Here is a 16,030-nt window from a genome sequence, read left to right as displayed (position 1 = left end):
ACTGATCCTTCTAAAACTCTTCCAGAAGATTGAAGAGGAAGGGACACTCCCAAAGACATTCTGTGAAGCCACCATCACCCTGATACCAAAACCAGACAAAGACACTATCAAAAAAGAAAATTACAGGTCAGTATCTTTGATGAATATAGATGTACAAATTCTTAACAAAATATTAGCAAACCGAATTCAACAACACATAAAAACGGTCATACACTACAACCAAGTTGGATTCATTCCAGGGTCACAAGGGTGGTTCAACATGCAAATCAATCAATGAGATACACCACATCAACAAAAGAAAGGACAAAAACCACATGATCGTCTCAATAGATGCAGAAGAAGCATTTGATAAAATTCAACATTCATTCATGATAAAAACCCTTAGAAAAGTTGGTATAGAGGGAACATATCTCAACATAATAAAAGCTATTTATGACAAACCCACAGCTAACGTAATACTCAACAGTGAAAAGCTGAAAGCCTTCGCGCTGAAATCTGGAATAGGGCGAGGATGCCCACTCTCACCACTTCTATTCAACATAGCATTGGAAGTCCTAGCCACAGGAATCAGACAGACCAGTTTTATAAAATGTCCCACCATTTGTGTTCGTCTAATATGTCCTCACCACTAAATTTAGGTTCTGTACCTTTCTCAGAAATATCACAGAAATAATGCCAGGTTCCTCTCATTGAATCCTATCAGGTGGCACAAAACTTTGATTTATCTCGTTGTATTCATTGCTGCTGTAACAAATTAGCACAAATTTAGTGAGTTAAAACCACAAAAATTTATTTTACATTTTTGGAGATCAGAAGGCTGAAATGGGTTCACTGGGCTAAAATGGAGGTGTCAGCACGGCTGAATTCCTTCCGGAGACTTTGGGGAAAATCTGTTTGCTTCCATTTTTAGCTTCTAGAGGCTGCCTGCATTCCTCAGCTAGTGGCTCCTTTCCATCTTTTTTTAAAACAATTTATCTATTTATTTTTGGCTGCATTGGGTCTTCGTTGCTGCACGCAGGCTTTCTCTAGTTGCGGCGAGCGGGGGCTACCCTTCGTTGCGGTGTGCGGGCTTCTCATTGCGTGGCTTCTCTTGTTGTGGAGCACGGGCTCTAGGCGTGCGGGCTCAGTAGTTGTGACTCCGGGGCTCTAGAGCGCAGGCTCAGTAGTTGTGGCGCACGGACTTAGTTGCTCCGCGGCATGTGGGATCTTCCTGGACCAGGGCTCAAACCCATGTCCCCTGCATTGGCAGGCTGATTCTTAACCACTGTGCCACCAGAGAAGTCCCTCCCTTACATCTTTAAAAACAATAATCACATCACTCTGAACTCTGCTTTCATCATATCTTCTTCTCTAACTCCTTCTCCTGACCCCCTTTTCCACTTTTAAGGATCCTTTGATTACACTGGATTCACCTGGATAATCCAGCATACTCTTCCCACCTCAAGGTCCTTAACCTTAACCACATCTGCCAAGTTCCGTTTTCTATTTAAGGTAACATATTCACAGGTCTGGGAGTTAGGATGTAGAGTTTTATGTAGGGGTGCATTATTCTACCTATCACACTTATTTTTGATAATGTTCACTTTTATCACCTGATGAAGGTGGTGCCTGCCAGTTTTCTCCACTGTTTCTTTCCTTCTTCCTCCTTCCCTCCCTCTTTCTTTCTTTTTCTTTTTTAAATATTTATTTATTTATTTAGGCTGCTCCGGGGCTTAGTTGCAGGCACGTGGGATATTTGTTGCGGCATGCGGACTTCTTAGTTGCGGCATGCGAACTCTTAGTTGTGGCATAATGCGGGATCTAGTTTCCTGACCAGGGATCGAAACTGGGCCCCCTGCACTGGGAGTGCAGAGTCTTACCCACTGGACCACCAGGGAAGTCCCTCCGTCCCTCTTTCTTTCTCTCTCCCTTTCCTTCTTTCTTTCTCTCTCCCTTTCCTTCTTTCTTCCTCCCTCCCTCCCTTCCTTCTCTTCCTTTCTTTCTTTCTTTCTTTGGCTCATGGGTTTTTATGGATTATAAAATAAAATTTAAAATTGTTATTTATAAAAATTATAAAGTCAGTAAGCAAGCAAACAAACAAACCTCTTTTCCAGGCTCATTTTGTACTTCCCTTGCCCCACTTTATGAATTAGCCATTTCTCCAAAAAGCTCTGGTTCTCTTTTAGTGGAGGGCAGTATTTAGAAATCAAGAACTGGGCACTAAGTGTGGTCATTACTCTTGGAACATTGCTGTTCCCAGGCCTCTCAGTGGACAGAAATTTATAATGTCAGCTCAAAGAGACTTGTATAAGAGTAGTTATGGAGCTTTATTCATAAAAGCTCAAAGCTGGAAACAGCGCAGATGTCTACCAACAGGAGAGTGCATGAAAATTGTGCTATATTCATACAATGGAATATTGCTTAGCAAAAATTCAAAAAATAAATGAACAAATGATCATGCTATCACATGGGTAAATCTCAAAATCATTTTGTTGAGTGAAAGAATCCAGACACAGACAAGAATACCCTGGATGAATCCATTTATATGAAGTTTAAGAACAGACAAAACTAAACTATGGTAAAGTAGACCAGAACAGTGGCTCCCTGTGAGGACTGGAGTTAAGTGGAAGATACACAAAGTAATTTGCTACCGTTATGAAAATATTTTCTCTTAATGGGAAGTTGGTTATACAGTACATCCATTGAATTGTGCATGTAAGATTTGTATATTTCACTGTATGTAAAATTTAACCCAACTAAAAAAACAAAAAAACGTAAGTGGTGGGCTGACTCAGCTCAGCAGAGAGCCTTTTATGCCTTGTCTTGCTCTTTCTTCCTAGGAACAATTATGTAACTTTGAGTGTGGAAGCCATGACATAAGGAGGGCAGAATTAAAAGATGGAATGTAAGTTCCTTATAACTTTGTAGGACCACATAGCATTCCCCAGCTGTGTACCTCCAGAATTTGTGTGTGTGTGTGTATATGTGAGAGAGAGAGAGAGACAGAGAGACAGACAGAGACAGTAAAACACAGAGACAGAGAAAGAAGAGAGAGAAAGAGATTGAGATCCTAATGGGTTTTAGCTATTATAATTGAGCCTCGGTTCTAGCAGCCCAAACCATTTCCCAATGGATAAACTTCCCCTGATCTCTTTTTCTCTCATCTTGTTTGGTTAGGAGTACAGTATTTCTAAACCTAAATGTACTTTAAGTCCCGAGGGAGAATTAAGCAGTTATCGCACATGACAGTAATTGCCTGTCCCTAAAGCGTGATCCACAGAATGTCAGTGTTACAAAAGAAAGATATTTCATATCCAGATAAACTAGATTAGGCTTTTATGTATGAGTCATTATAAATTATTGAGAATTGTAAATTCCCAGCAGGGGAATACATTCTACTCATTTCTGAAGTATTTCTTAGTCACTGAAGCATTTTTTCCATGGTGCATTGGACTGGATCAGAATATATGTTTGGAAACATCGTCCAGTGTGAGACATGGAATAAAATGCTAGCTGTAAACAACATTTCTTGGGATTGGCCATCTTCCCCACCTACCCCTCCTCACTTCAGTAGGTTATGTAGCTGGCTTCAATTTGCTGTCGTAGACCAATCTTACTTAAAGAATGTGTTTCTTGCCTTGGCAGAACTATAGAAAAGCTCCCTAACTAAGACAGAGAGATAGAAGAATTTTAAATCCTCTCAGTGCAGTGGCCTCACATCTGTCCTGCCTGTTTTGCCCTTCCCTTTCAGTTCCTTAATTCCTGCTGATCTGGGCTTCTGATCTGATGTCCAGGGCTTCTGTAAATATTGAGCATGCACACAGCAAAACTGTAGCAGGTACCATTCACGTAGATGGTGATGTGAAAGGCACCCCCTGGAATGTACAGTGGGGCAGTCCTAGTCCTACTCTGACTCTTGGTTCCTGCCTGCACTGTTTTCTCACCGACTCCATGTTCTAGGTTTCACTATGCATGAATTGTGACTTATGTTCGCTTTTCTAGTTTCTCACTCTTTTTGGTTTTCTTATCCTTACTTTCATCTTGTATATGTTTTTGAGCTTCTGATATATTCATCTGGGAACAAACTACGGCTAATTTTTATTCCATATCCAGGTACTAACCCTTCTTGATCATCCCCCTTTTTCTCACAAATTCTCTTCTGCTTAAAATAGTCTTTTGCCCAGATGACAGTTCAGAGACATCTGAGGGAAGGCTAAAGAAGGAGGAATTTTTGAAATTCAAGGTTTCTATGTGTTGTGAATACTTAGCAGGGAAGGTGAGCTCCCTTCCTTCTCAGTAAGACTTTAGATTGTTTGTTGAGAATTAAAATGTTAAAAAGATCATAGGACAGAATAGAAAAATCTTCTCTAAAAAGGAAGAATGGTTGCCCAGCAGGTAACATTGAACTGTAACTTGATTGACTATATTTAGTAGCTAAAGAAAGAACATGACAGTCAGATGGTGTGGGGGCTTGGCCAGCCCTGAAATTTCAGAAAAGAAACAAAGATTGTGCATAGGGACAGGACACTTTGGCCCAGAGGCAGCATAGAACTGACACCACTCATTCCAAGGTTATGGTCACCAAGAAATGTTTTGATTATAATTTAGCTTCCCATGTATTGTTCCTATAGGTAAAGGATATGTAGGCCATGGCACCCAGGAGCAGTAAACCTTTCCTTTGCAAATTAATATACTTGAAATTGAGTTTATGTGTCAGTCTTTACGAGCTGGATTAATGAGATGCTGCATGGTGTACTGATAAATCAGGTTTTTTTTTTTTTTTATTGAAGTATAGTTGATTACAATGTTGTGTTAATTTCTGCTGTACAGCAAAGTGATTCAGTTATACATATATATACATTCTTTTTTATATTCTTTTCCATTATGGTTTATCTCAGGATATTGAATATAGTTCCCTCTGTTAGTAGGACCTTGTTGTTTATCCATTCTGTATATAATAGTTTGAAGTTACTGCATCTGCTAACCCCAACCTCCCACTCCATCCCTCCCCAATCCCCCTTCCTCTTGGCAACCACAAGTCTGTTCTCTATGTCTGTTAGTCTGTTTCTGTTTCACAGATAGGTTCATTTGTGTCATATTTTAGATTCCACATAAAAGTGATATCATATGGTACTTGGCTTTCTCTTTCTGACTTACTTCATATGATAATCTCTAGGTCCATCCATGTTGCTGCAAATAGCATTATTTCATTCTTTTTTATGGATGAGTGTTATTCCATTGTATATACGTACCACGTCTTCTTTTATTAATTAATTAATTAATTTATTTATTTATTGGCTACGTTGAGTCTTTGTTGCTGCACGCAGGCTTTCTCTAGTTGCGGCGAGCGGGGGCTACTTTTCCTTGCGGTGCGTGGGCCTCTCATTGCGGTGGCTTCTCTTGTTGCAGAGCATGGGCTCTAGGTGTGCGGGCTTCAGTAGTTGTGGCACGCTGGCTCAGTAGTTGTGGCTCACGGGCTCTAGAGCGCAGGCTCAGTAGTTGTGGCGTGTGGGCTTAGTTGCTTCGTGGCATGTGGCATCTTCCCAGACCAGGGATCGAACTGTGTGCCCTGCATTGGTAGGCGGATTCTTAACCACTGCGTCACCAGGGAAGTCCCTACCATGTCTTCTTTATCCATTCATCTGTCAGTGGACATTTAGGTTGTTTCCACGTGTTGGCTATTGTGAATAGTTCTGCTATGAACATAGGGGTGCATGTATCTTTTTGAGTTATAGTTTTGTCTGGATATATTTCTAGGAGTGGGATTGCTGGATTATATGGTAATTCTATTTTTAGTTTTTTGAGGAACCTCCATACTGTTTTCCATAGTGGCTGCACCAGCTTACATTCTGACCAACAGTGAAGGAGGGTTCTCTTTTCTCCACACCCTCTCCAGCATTTATTATTTGTAGACTTTTTAATGAGGGCCATCCTGACCAGTGTGAAGTGGTGCATCATTGTAGTTTTGAGACAGATCAGGGTTTTGAGCTTTCAAGACTGACAGCTAAGCCTTGTGAGGCATTTACCAAGGTCACGCCACCTTGTGGGGAGCTGAAGGAGTAGCTAGCTCCTCTACCCTAGTCATCTTTTCTCCAACCGCTGCCATGCTTGTGAGCACATTTTCTTCAGATTTCTCATCTATGGAACTCTGATTAGTCAAGTGTGTAAGTATTAATGCCATACCAGTACCCATGTACTTTCACCATCTCTGTCTTTTTTCCATTTTGGGGTGAACATATCAACAGGAAACAGAGGGATATTATGATCACACGTGGGGAATTTAGATAAAAGAAAGGATTTCCTAACGTGTCCTTTGAAAAGTTTTGTTGCTTTATTTTTATTTCAATGTAATTTTATTTATTTATTTTAGGAAAAGAGTTTAGGTACCAGTTTGCATGAAATAGCTCTTTGTCTAGTCCACAGATCCTCAAGTTTATTGTTCCCACTGATATTAAATGTATGATTCTGAGCAAGGATCTCTGCCAGTTACTATTTAGGTTTGGGGATGGGTTTTCTCTCACAAAATTAGGCGTGAAAATAGGAAATTGATGTTTATTTATTTAATTTATGCAACTTCCTCTGAGTTTTGCTAAATTCCTGATTCCACATTGATAAGAGAAACCTAGGTAATTTCCTTTTATTCCAACCTTTCTCTGTGGAGACATCTGTATCAATGTACAACTGTTTTAGTTGCTGTGATGTAGATAACCACCCAGTCTCTTCAGCATCATAATCTGTCCTATGTTTAGATTGCCAAAATAATTATCTTGGCTGTGTTACTGTGTTATTCAGTGATATTTTATGACCATGATTAAATTGTTTAGATTTCAATTGCCCATAATCTAAGTGAAAAACAGAGTATTTGATGGATTAACTCATTGATGATTATAGTATTATTTGGATTTTTGAAAGGATCACATTCCAACTCATATGGGAGAATACTCTTAGGTTTACTGCCAGAAATGAGTTAAATGAAACTTTTCAACTTTAACGTGAGAGAAAGAAGTCCATGTGGAATGACTACAAGAATAGATCTACTTCTAATTTTGTTAACGTTGAGAAAGTTAAACTTTCCACGTTGAGTAGCAATCATTCAGTGGTACCAAATTGTCACAGATCACTTTTGTTATACTAGGATCAAGAAAGCTTGTTAGGGCAGCAACTGGACCAGGGCCTGCCTGCTGAGCCTTTTTGGCCTCCCCCCAGAGTCATGTAATTTTCTCTGGAAAGCTGTGTTAGCTCAGACTCCAAGTTGTCTGTATTCTGATTCAGAGAAAACTCAAGGAGACCAGATCATCACTCAGGTACTAATGCTGTGTAAAGTGTTTCTCAAACCCCGGTAATATCAAACAAATCTCCTTCAGAGAAACCAGTTTCCATGGATCCTCAGTGATGACAAATATTATTATATAAATACAACCATAAAACTAGATTTAAGCTCTTTATGCGTATAGATCTTGCACATTCATAATCTCAAAGTAAATTCACAAATTAAATACAAAAAATAATGAAAACCAGTTCAGTTCAAATTAACAAGACTTAATGAGAAAGATGCTATTCCTTTCCTAGAAGTACATTGTTACTTGCAACATAAATATGGTATTGAACCATATAATACACGTTCTTTTGAATTTAGTATGCCTATCATTTGATCACTCAATTCTTCCGCTACATTTCTCTATTGGAATCATTTTGCAACCTCAGATATAATCGCTGCTGGTCTTAGTGAGCTTCCTGGTGGTGTGACACCCCACCCTCTTTCCCAAAGAGTCAGAGTTCCCGATAATCATACCCTCCTCAGGCTAGGGTTGCTACACTTCTCCAATCATAGTCACAACTGGGAAAGAGAGAAACCAAGAGTTACCCAAGTGGATCCCGTAAATTTCACACTTATTCCTCCTTGCTGTGATTGTGTCACAGAACCCTACACCTCCTGCTTATCATGGTCTTTGCTGTAAGGTCTGTCTCTAGGTTGAAGGGGCAGTGGCTACAGAGGAAGCTCTTTTCATGGCTATGGGAAAGGTACAAGAGAACAAGCAGAGGGACTTCCCTGGTGGTCCAGTGGTTAAGACTCTGCGCTCCCAACGCAGGGGGCCCGTATTCAATCCCTGATCAGGGAACTAGATGCCGCCTGCCGCAACTAAGAGCCCGCATGCCACAGCTGAAAACATCCCGCATGCCAAAACTAAAGATCCCGCACATGGCAACGAAGATCCCGCGCGCCACAACTAAGACCTGGCACGGCCAAATACATAAATAAATAATAAAAAAGAAACCATTTATTAAAAAAAAAAAGAGAGAGAGAACAAGCAGAAGTATGCAAGGCATATCGAGACCTAGGCTTAGAACTAGCATTCTATCACTTCTGCCCCCTTTGTTGGCCAAAGCAAGTTACATGGGGTGGGGAAAGGTAGTCGGTCTCTATGATGCCATTAAAGCAATCAATTTACCCCCAAAATTAACAAAACAAATGAAGGCTCTACGTGAAGAAAACTATCAAATTTTCAATATAAAATCAAGGTCTGAACAAATTGAGAGGCATAGCATGTTCTTGGATGAGAAGATTTAATTATAAAACACTATTCTCAAATCAATTTATACATTTCATACAATTCCAGTTAGAATACCAACTTGCATTTGTTTTGTGGGACTGGACACAGTAACTGGAAAGTTCATTTGGAAGAAAAAAAAATCTTAAAAACATCAAGAAATATATCTAAAAGAATAGTGAGGGAGACTTCGCAGATATCAGAACATAGTATAAAGCCATTACAACCCAAGTAATATGAAACTGGCATAGTAGACAAATTGTTCATTCAGACATAGAGCAGGAAACATTAAAATTTAGCATATGACAGGAGTATTTTAATTCAGGGAGAAAAGATTTATTTAACAATTGGTGCTGGCACAACTGGTCATCCATCTATAAGAAAATGAAATTGGATTCCTATGTTTCACATATACAAAAGTAAATTCCAGTTAAAAGACTTAACTATAAAAATTAAATTGTTAAGAATTTTAGAAAAAAATCTAAGAGACAACATTTACAGGCTATGGGGAGAGAAAGACCCTACTACTACTACTATTACTACTACTACTGCTACTACTAAATAAGCCTAGCATCTATTTTTTTAAAATTTACAATAAAAATTTTTTCTAGCATCTATTTTTAAAAATTGATATATCTGAGCATATAAGTACTAAAATTTTTTTATGCAAAATAAACTAAGCAATGCCTGCAGACAATTTGGAACAAATATTTGCAAAGCAGATGATGGATTTAGCAAGGGTTAATAACTATAACATACAGAGAGGTCTTAAAATTTGACAAAGAAGACAAAAAGAAAAATAAGGGATATGAATATGCAATTCACAAGAGCAAATCCAAACAGCCAATAAATATATTAGAAGATGCTCTAATGTGCTAGCAGTCATAAAAATGCAAACTAACATTGATACATTGCTTTACATCTCCCAGACTAGCAAGTACTAAAAAAAAAAAAAAAATCTAAAAAGGGATAACAGCTATTGCAAGCAGAGATAAAAAACCAAGGGTACACTCATCACGCTAGTAGAAGTGACTTTTCATAGTCCACCTCTTTGGTACCCCAATGTCACATTTTTCTTCCCATTTAAATAACCCTCTCACTCTCTTCTTTAAAGTCCAAGGTCTCTGGGTGATGTTCATTCCTTTCCATCTGGTCTCCTTGTGTTTCCCCAGCATCAAATAATGTAAAAACTTAAATACAAGTTCTTAATTTCAACACAGACATATGCAATAATTAAACATTAGCAGGAAAAATTGCAAAATAAGCTTTCATTTGAAAAGGGACAGAGTAAAAACATCCACCTGTCACTGGTCCACAGCAGACATTCAAACCCTGATGGTCAGGAGTGGCAAGGACTCTGGGGTGTCAAGGAAGTTGCTGCCAATCTAACAGACCTTGTTTCTGTTTTCTGGGAAATCCCTCCGTCCTTCCATTCATGCCTCTGTTTCTTCCTGAGGTGGGAGTAGGGGATCCTCCTTGTCCATCATATTTCATGACAAGGAGTGAGGTCAACTGCCTAGTTTTAGCAGCTCACTTCTAGTGTATTTGGGGGCCTGAGGATGGCATTAGGGGCTGATTCATGAAACCATCAATCTGATATGGGGATGGGGGTTGGGGAATGGGGGTACGATGTAGATAGGAGGGTAGGGGGAGGACCCAGAAAAGCAAGGAGTTTACCTGCTGGCTCCTTTCTGTGTCTCATCTCTCAGAGGATGTAACCTTGAGTTGTGTTTATCTGACCCCTCCACTGGGAGCCCCAGAGTTCATGCAGCTCTTCTGAGCTGAGGTGGTGGGAAGAGCCAGAGCCTCAAGGGGTACCTCCAGGTCTGGGTGGGACACAGGAACTTCGGTGGCCCTGTTATGATGAGCACAGCGACAGCCTTATCAGTGTCTGACCTTTACTTCCAGGGAGGCTGAGTCAGCCAGTGGTGTCGGGAGACACTGCCAAAGGTGTGGATAAGTCTGGATGCAAGTGTATCACTGTCCCATGTTGAGGAGGCACAGGGAGCCTGGAGGAAACCCGGTACCATCAACTACCACTCATTGAGAGGGCTAGGTCTCACATTATTTCCACCCACCTCATGCATATGTATATTTTTAAAATGGCTGTAATTGTAGGGCACATAATACTTAATATTTGCACACATGACTTTTTATTATTTGTGCAGGGTCTTACATTTTGTCTCCCTTAATTTTTATTCTGTTAATTTCACTGAAGAGTTGGTGAGACAGATAATAGAAAGGAAACCACCTACTCTGTAGTTCAGGCAGAAGAAGGAAGGGTGAGGAGCAAACACTTTTTTTTAGAGCTTGCCATGCCAGGAATTGCACTAGATTAGGCAAATATGTTAACTTGCTGGTTCTCAAGCTTGGGTATGTATCAGAATCACCTGGAAACTTTCAATAAAATGCAGATGTTCAGGTCTTATCCTATTTCAGTGAGCCTCTGTATCTTGTACTAACTTTTTGGGTAGGTCCAGTATGTACCTAACTTTGAATTCTTCCTGCATTAACTCATTATATCTAAGGTTGCTATCATTTCTCTCTTTACAGAAGCCCAAGCTAGGATTCAGAGAGGTTAAGTAATTGGTGTGAGTTGGCTGGAAGAGAGGGAGAACTTAAAAAGTAAGTTTTGCCTGAATTGGTGGGGAGTTTAGAAGCTTGAAGATCTTAGTTGATATTAATATGACATTACTCTTGCTCACAGTCTGGAGAAGATTGATGACATTATAGACAGGTATGCGTAGAAAAAAGTATTGCACATTAAACAAAGAAACAAGAAAACATTCTCAGCGTTGGTTTGCCACCTTACATTATTAACCCATTTTTTTCATTAAACATTTCAAGTATTATTTGCACATAGTTAAAAAAAACAATGGAGAAAAAGTTTCTCCCTCAATATTAGATGTTTCTAATGCATCCTAAGGACTGGCATGGGGAGTATTTCTGTACTTTTTAAGACTTACATTTTAAAATGTATGTCATTTTGGGTCATTTCCCTCATCACCCAATCCCAGTTTTGTTAGTTTTCCACTGCATATAGAATAAAATGTAAACTCCTTTACATGAGCTAAAACACTCTTCTTGATCTGGCCCTGCCTGCTTCTTCCACTATTTCTACCATTTCCTTTAACCGTATTTCACCTCACTGGCTTTGTGCTGTCTGAGGGTCTTGCATCAGATGGTTTTTCTGCCTGAAAGACTCTCCCCCGATCTTGTCTGGCATTCAGGTGTTACCTTAGATGATCCTACGCAGTTTGTCCATTAGTCTGTTTTATTTTCTTATGGTGTTGATCACTATCTGAAAGTATCTTATTTATTTACTTGCTTACTGTCTTTCTCCTCCATTCACAAATAAGCTGCATAAGAATAAGGACTTTGTCTTGTTCCTCTATGTTTCCACAATATCTCGAAAACAAACAAACAAACAGTGCCTGGCACATAACAGGGCATAGTACATATTTGTTGAACGAAAGAATATGCCTCTCATACAGAGGAACAGACACACACACACACACACACATACTCTCTAAGAAATTTACAACAATGGGATCATGTTACCATTAAAAAAATTAATTATGTGTCTTGGAGATTTTCCCAGAAAAACACACACAGATCTACCTAGTTCTTTTTTTTACGGTTTAAAGATCTCCAGGATATAAAATTCAGTTAAAAATAAAAAAGCGAAGGGCATAATGTAATACTATTTCTTGGATGTACTGTGATTCGTTTATTTAGACCCCCACTGATGGATATTTAGGTTGATTCCAGGAGTTTGCCATTTCAAAAATACAGAAATGAATATAATCATACTAGTGTCTTGGAGTACTTTTATCTCTCAGTTTTAAAATTTTAATATTTCAGATGCATACATAAGCAATATTTTATCAGAATCACCATATTATGTGACTTATTGCTGGTGGGAGGGAGATATTATTAATTAAAATTAATACCTAAGGATTTTCAAAGATTGATAGGAGGATTAGGGAGAAATGTTCCTATTTACTTTAGCTCCAGATTTACTGTAAGTGATATTATATGTGAGATGCCAATTTTTAAATGAATTTCCTGGAAAAGAAAAAAGTATTTTCCTTATTACTCTGACTTTTGAAATAAAATCAAGAATTGGTTAATTTCTCAAGTGTAAAATTCAGCAGTGCCCATGCTTGCTGACCCATGAGGAATTTCAAAAGGCTGGCTAATGCATTATTGATTGTACTTTTTCTGTTAGTTCTAGGAAGTGGGCAGTCCTTGGGGTGGGGTGGAGGGTTCAGGGCCTAGGTGGATCATGCTGTGTGTCTCCTTCTCTGCTCCACCAGTCTTGTTAATCTAGTGATATCAGGTCACAAGGAACACAGAAAGCGAAAAGAGTTTTTAAAAGGGCTACAGCCTGAGGATGGTACCAGGAAGCAAGGAGAGGTGCCATCCTCCAGCGGAGCTTTGTGGGTGGGAATAAGATGCACTTCCGTAGACCGAGTGTATGTGAGACTCGGGTCCGGTTAGCCCGCAGAACCAACTCCTGCCTCATCCCATGGATGCTTCCTTGAATTACAATTCATCTTTCACAAGAGGAGAGAACAAGGTGGAGGACAGCTGGCCCACGGTCATTTATCTGATCCACAATAGCCTAGGTCGGTGTTTCCCAGAGGGTTACGTTTGTACCTCTTTGGACCTCTGGACACATTCCAATTTATCAGTCTTTATTTTAAAAGCATTCATGGAAGCCTAAGCAGGGCCTCCCACCTGTTGTTCCCAACCCCAAACTATATCTTGACATGTCACTACCCTCTGGGAAGCCACAAGTTACCGTAGCGAGAAGCAATAACCAGTTCTCTAAGACCTGGAAGGACCTGCCTTTCCTTGGTGGCAATTCCAGGTTTATTTACACACCCAACCCCAAGAAGAAAGAAGGCCAAAAGAGCATCTGTGTGCGCCTTATGCGTTTAAATGCTTGATGAATACTTATACTTTTAAGGGTGGCCAAATGAGTACTTTGAGCCTTATCAATCTGGTTTAGCAATTCCTCCTTCCTTGGGGAGAAGATAGGGGTTGGCATAAGGTGGTTGGAGTGGCAGATAGATCTCCTCTTCTATATCTGGATTAAGTTTAAAAAGATTTTTTTCCAAGTGGAAATGCTAGAACTCGTTTAAGGAACAGAAGTCTGAAGATAGGGAATATTTTGAACCCACCTTGTTCTGTGTTCCTCACCCTTTTGTCTTTCTGAACTGCTTTAATGTAATATATATATATATGCAACACAGATATAATGTATATATATTACATTAAATACATGTGTATCTACATATTCATATATACCTTTTTCTTCTTTTTCTTTAAGTAGATCTTGGGAAGTCCACATATAGATCTAAGTATATAACATGCTTGGTTATATGATGTCAGGAGTATTCTGATCTGTCTTGGGCCTTTTTCCAGTGCTAATGGCTAAGATTCCATGAGCTGCCAGAACACCTCAGAAAGAAGATGAGGTCACTGGCTGAGACTCCCTTGCTCCCCACCCAGGACAATATTTCAGAATTGTAGATGAAAATCACAGTGTAAGATTTTTTCTCACCCATTTTCTTATATCATGGTGTTTACTATGGGAGGTTTGAATGGTAATTAGTGTAGTATTGAACTTTGAGGATATAATGAAATGTGGACAGGTTTTTAACCTATGTATGAACCTTTGCAGGAATGTTTGCCTTTGAGCCAGGATTGAGCATCTCATTATTTATTCCCATGATGACAGTTGACTGAACTGCATAATAGTTCCAAAGATTCTGTCTGCCAGACTCTTGTCTATTTTCATAGTGTATTCAGAAGACTCTGAAAGGACCTGGTACTTAGGAAGAAAGGGCTGGTTCAGTTAGTGGAGACTAGAGGCATTTGTTCATTTTCTGTTTGGGAAAATTGCCATTATTTCACCAAGATGTTATAATAAAAAAGCTACTTACTCATTAAATGATAATGTAGTGTTTTCCCTTCAAAGTGGGAAGACCGAATATAATTTTTTCTAAAGAATCCATTATTAATGTTAATGATTTATAGGTCCCTTATAACTTTGCTTACTGCTGATGTGGCAGTAGTGAGGTCTGAAAGTCCAAAACTTTACTCCCATAATTATAGATATATTCCTTCCAATAATAATGGAAAAATTGTTTATAAACATAATTTTATAAGTTTGTAAATGTAATTTTATAGGTAGTTGAATCATAATTAGGGCTCCGATGAATTATTCTATTTTGTATGTTTCCATTTTATTTTATCAAGTTTTTTTTTTAAAGCTAGGTACATTTTTCCTCTATTATTGAGTATATTTCACCTTAGAAAGGGATAGTCACAGCTCTTTTATCCTAGAAGGAAGGGAGTAAAGAGGTGAAAATTACAGGAAACAGGAGTAGATTGAGTTTTATGACCCTCCTTGTGACAAGGAGAGCCTAGAGCATATAGTACAAGGATGGAGCTACTCTTCCACAAAAGAGGCTATATCTTGAGTCTGGTTTCAGATATCCCATCAGAAATAATGTCGTGAGCATACATGAGCACAGTACATAGTGAATATATATCTTCTGTACAGGAATAAAATTTTACATCAAAGACATATTTTCGTACTTAATTTTTGGTTCTATGCTCTATTTCAAAGCTCCGAAATGACTTTAAAATTATTTTTGACTAAAAGATTTAAAAGAAAAATTGTGCATCTCTTGAAGGTTAGAATCAAAGAGTACGTCAGGCACTGGGAAATTACTGCAGACAGTGGTCAAATGATTTCAGATCTACATCACAGTATTCTTATGCTTTGACTAAAACTAGATTGAGAGATGGTGGCATAATGGGAGGGGAGAGCAGGTATTGTAAAACTCGTCAAGGAGGCAACGATAATGGGACAGAACGTTACTTTAAGAGGGGATATTTCATTCTCCTATCCTGAACATTCCAGAATAATGCTTTCTAGAGAATTTACAAACAATTTATGAAGAATGACAACATTAAGATGTCAGTGGTGACAAAGCTTAATACACATCAGCATGGTAAAGGTAGTTGAGTAAATATGGACTATCCTTTAATACATAAAACAAAATTCCATGAGGGTTACCATGTCTAATTTTATGTTGTCATGAAAGGATGACAATAAAAAACAAATAACAAGGAGATAGGCCCACTTATTATTCTTTCTTAATTTTGTTGCTGTTCCTTCCTGCAAATCCCCTCAAAAAGTGAATGATACCACAGCATGGCTTGAGATGTCTCAAGCTTTGCATTTCTTTCTCTCATTCCTCTTTTTCCCTTGGGCCAACATTATTTAGTATTCTAGTTGTTTACCCCTTGAGTTAATTATCATGGGTTACAGAGACCAAGTTGTGCTATCTGTTGCATATCATTAAGTGGCTTCATTAAAACGTTAAATTAGGGCTTCCCTGGTGGCGCAGTGGTTAAGAATCCGCCTGCCAGTGCAGGGAACATGGGTTCGAGCCCTGGTCCAGGAAGATCCCATGTGCCGC

The 16,030-nt window shown here is 38.9% G+C and overlaps 1 long non-coding RNA gene across 6 annotated transcripts in view; it reads left to right on the top strand.

The window, feature by feature from the left end:
* Positions 1–16,030, top strand: part of LOC133096778 (uncharacterized) — a 57,557-nt gene that overhangs the window by 23,913 nt on the left and 17,614 nt on the right. For 4 of the 6 annotated variants that reach the window (XR_009701832.1, XR_009701831.1, XR_009701827.1 and 1 more), the window contains exon 2: positions 11,082–11,153. The exons of the other annotated variants lie outside the window; for them this stretch is intronic. This is a non-coding gene — a long non-coding RNA (uncharacterized LOC133096778). The remainder of the gene's footprint in view (positions 1–11,081; positions 11,154–16,030) is intronic. 6 annotated transcript variants of the gene reach the window in all.

This window comes from Eubalaena glacialis, chromosome 8 (genome assembly GCF_028564815.1).
Source record: "Eubalaena glacialis isolate mEubGla1 chromosome 8, mEubGla1.1.hap2.+ XY, whole genome shotgun sequence".
Lineage (NCBI taxonomy): Eukaryota > Metazoa > Chordata > Mammalia > Artiodactyla > Balaenidae > Eubalaena > Eubalaena glacialis.
Note: the sequence above shows the minus strand (reverse complement) of the source record. Positions and strands in the feature narration are given on the sequence as shown.